This window comes from Anas acuta, chromosome 1 (genome assembly GCF_963932015.1).
Source record: "Anas acuta chromosome 1, bAnaAcu1.1, whole genome shotgun sequence".
Lineage (NCBI taxonomy): Eukaryota > Metazoa > Chordata > Aves > Anseriformes > Anatidae > Anas > Anas acuta.
The window spans coordinates 76,854,111-76,858,282 of record NC_088979.1 but is presented as its reverse complement, the minus strand read 5'-3'; positions in this window follow the sequence as shown (position 1 = coordinate 76,858,282).

Here is a 4,172-nt window from a genome sequence, read left to right as displayed (position 1 = left end):
TCGGGGGCAAATAAGCGGCGGCACCGGACCGCCCCCCCCTCCCGCAGCCGGGAGGGGACGGGGAGGGGCGAGGGGCGGCCGAGCGAACCGGGGTTTGTCTCGCTTGGGGCTGAGAAACTGGCGCTACCTGCGAGCTGCCGCCGGGGAACTGGAGGCAGAAAAGGTTTCTGCTGCAGTAGTTGTAGATCGCGGGTAAAGGTAATTAAATTGCAGCGGATAAGTGGCTTAAGAAGCACGTCGGTTTTCCTGCCCGAAGCACAGCTTTGATTTGAGGAGCAGAATCCTGAACGTCTGCTTAATGAGGCTCTGTTGGTGGGATTATTCCTCGTCATATAAAGCCCACTGTTCCCTAGTTTGTTTCCACAGGCAGTTTTAAAGCTGGTCAAAAAGTCCCAACAAATTAATTTTTCAGCTGATTACTGGCTTTTCAACAGAATGCAGTTTCTGGAAAGGTGTTTTTTTTTTTTTTTTTTTTTACCCCGGGAAGGAACTTTCTCCTTCAAAATAAATATATATATAAAGATATAAGATCAATCCCAAAAGAAGAAACACAAGTATGTGTTCCAAAGAGAATGTTTTAACCAGCAGCTCAGTAATAAATAATATGAGGTAGGGAGCTATGAGTTAATAGTTTGGGCTCCTTGTATTGCTGTTCTCCATGGTCTAAGCCATCCAGCCAGATGTTTCCACAAATCTTGGACTCTCAATAGAGGCAATATAAACAGGGGACACAGCTTGTGGACAAGAGTGGGAACAAGAAGTATTGCAACTTGCCACAAGATAATTTCCGAGTCTATTTCAGTATTCAATACGTTGCCTAAACCTCTACGAATGAGGTCTGCATATATGGCCCCCTCACCCTTTTGCCCTCCTTTGTGTTTTCTCCTTACATAATTAAAAATAAATGGGTTTAACTGTCAGCACTGTAGGTCCATGATAGAATTTGAAAATCAGTCCAATTTCTTCTGGTTCATACCTCATCTTCAAAAACTACTTTTGTAGCTACATTTTGTTCCCAGTTACTTGCATCTCCAACTTTGCCAGCTGTTTGATTTCATTGTGATTTTTACCATTGGTTATTCTAAGAGCTGTCATTTCTGTGGCAGGAGATCTCAGCTTTCATTAATGCTACAGGTTTCTAGAGTGTGTGAAAGAGAAGTTTCTGATATGACCTCAGGATCATTGGGACTGAAAGCACTGTCAGATAGAAAAGGGTAATTTAACTTCAAAATAATGTCATAAAGGAAAACCACGCTTAATCATAGACTCAAAACACTATAACTTTTGAAAAGGTCTTCAGAAGACAAGAAAGAAACTTGGGCTACTGAGACTTTTTTGTGCATATTTATATATATATATTTATTTGGCACCACTGAACCCAACAATGAGCTAGATTACTTGGGGAATGTATTTATTTATTTATTTTCCCAAGGTATCTAATTGAAACTCTTGTCTTCACATGCAATTTAATTTCTGCTGACTTAACTAAAAATGCAGATATTTATTTATTTATTTATTTATTTTGCTTGGTTAGCAAAAACCTACTAAGATTTCTGTGCAAAATAGCTAATTAATGTTGTTTATTCCATAGCCACAATATAGAAATTGCAGTCACTAAAACTAGCTGTGGAGGCTACCTTACAAAAGAAATTGTGTTGATTGTTATGCAAAGTACACTTATGTTTTCTTTGGTTGACTAAAATAGCAGACCAGAATTCAAAAGATGATGTTATCACCTGTTGAAGCTGAGTGTGTGCTTTGCATAGTTCTAGAGGAAAACAAACAAACAAACAAACAAACAAACGATTTCCCCTTTTTTTTTTCTTTTTTTTTTCTTTTTCTTTAAATACATGGTATGGTATGTAACTACCCCCTTAACAACAGAATGTAAAAAAAATTCAATGGGAAGTTGCTTTCTTTTGCTATCACAGTGTGGGAAGAAATAGTCTTGCCCGATGTAGCATGTAATAAATTATCAAAGAACAAGAAAATGGTAACTGTTTCCTTGTGACTAGGTCTTAGGACATATTGGTCAGTTTAGCCTGAGCAAAGACTTGCAGGTACAACAATTGCTGGTTGGCTGAACCTGGGAAAGTGTATATAATTCTGCTTCAGCAACAGACAGCCCATCCAGCTAAGGTATGAGAGCAAAGAAAAAAAGAGGAAAGTTTAAAATAACAGAAGCAGAAACTGGTCTACCATGAGGCTGCTTTGCAGAAAACTGGACAGTTTTCACCCATCTTGGTTTCACTGAAAGTATGTGGTGTTGAAAATCTTAAGCTATAGCTCACACTGATTTTCCTTTTGATATTAAAAAATGTTGCACTCTGGAAAAAAATGATATCAAAACAAACCAGGGTTTTTGCACTTTTTATATCACAATGACTACTCTTTTCTTCCAAATTACAACGTATCTTTACTGAGGGAATATTGGTTGGGAGAAACACAAAGCAAAACAAAAACACAGCAGCCTTTCAAAAGAACAGATCAAATCCATGTTGGTTCTCCAGAAATATAACCAGAATATCAAGCTCTTCCATATCAAGCTGTTCCTTTTTTTCATAGTCATCATCTGTAAAAGACTGTTGGCCAATTTTTGCCCCCGGTTACAGCATTTGGCCAGTTTTTGCCCTCAGTTACAGCATCTAACTGTCAAAAGCTAGCAAATCATAGCTCCAGCTTCAAAAGAGTTACTCATGAAAATCCAAGATTTAAAATAAACAGTTACAGGCTATTTTATTTGTCATGTGTATTTTTAACTGTTCATGTACATTGGGGTCATGATTTAAAGATTTTCTCAGAATCTCCTTTGGGAAAAAAAAAAAGGCTGTTATTTGCCTGTAATCACTTGACTCCAAGGGCTTTGGCTTGAAGTATAGACAGCAAATATTGGAGGCCTTGATACAGAATAGCAGCAGCTGACACGATTACAGTTACATCCGTCCAAACAGATTATCTCTGTATTTTGTGACCTGTGATTCTTTTGTATTCAATTGCTGATCTGGTTCTTCCAAAGCTTTTCTATCCTGCAAGCATAAAAACATAAGAATTTGTTAAATGCATACTACCACTGAGAAAGCGTAAGATTTTGTCATAGGACTCCTGTTCATACCACCCAATATCTTAGCATATTCTTCATGGCCACTTACTGCTCCCCAAATGGACTTGATGTTCCCAGCTTCCACATATCTCCAGTCATCTCTCTTCCTTGTTGTACTCCCACCTATCTTCCAAATCCCCATTGCTTCTCCAATTTGCTCTATGACCATTTGTTTCTCTGATTGCTTCTAACGTTACCTCTGGATATTTTCTGAATAGTGAATTTTTCAGCTGCTGCTTCTCTTTCAGGTCCACAGCTTTGTGATATACTATTCAGCTGCTAGTGAAATCTCTTTGATCATTTAGTTCCACTTCCCTTTGTCAGCAGATAAAGCCCCTACTGCTTCACCTACTTTTATGCTATAAAAAAAAGCTTATTGTCCTTTTTAGGCTTATTCTGAATGAAAATGGTGAGGGAAACATCTTCATAAATTTCTCCTAATTCACATCACAATGTTCCTATCTTAGCTATAACCATCATCTAATAAGTAGCACCTAAAATGCATGATCAACAGGGAGATAGGAAATAATTTTCAAAATGCAAGTTACATCAACCTAAATATTCACTGTATGCTTTCTACATCAGGACACTTCCACATCAGTGACCTTGACTGTTTTTAACCTCCGTACTTACTTCAGTAGTGATGTTCTATCTTCTTCAGCAGATGTTATCTTAAACTTCCTTTAGCTGAGGAAATATCTTGTGGTGCTGAGAAAATCTGAAAACTGTTCCCTGTCTAAGCTTTGATGGTTATGTTTCAACTACAGTAAGTAATCATTTCATTACTCTTGTACTTATGACATGCTATCATACTCATATATATTTAACAACATAATGATGCAGTGTCCTCAAACAGCTTACAGACTGGCTTTCTGGATTCTCATGTCTAAAAAGTTACTATCTGGGATATGTGGTTTGTCCTGAGAACAAATTGTCTGCCACATAACAGCAGTGAAAATGTGAAAGTACTTTGTAGGTCTGTAGATATTGCAGTGAAGGAGAGTCAGACTAGGTGAATTCTTTAGATCCTTTTAAAGTCTTGTTTTCTGTAATGCTTCTATTATTCTAGGTT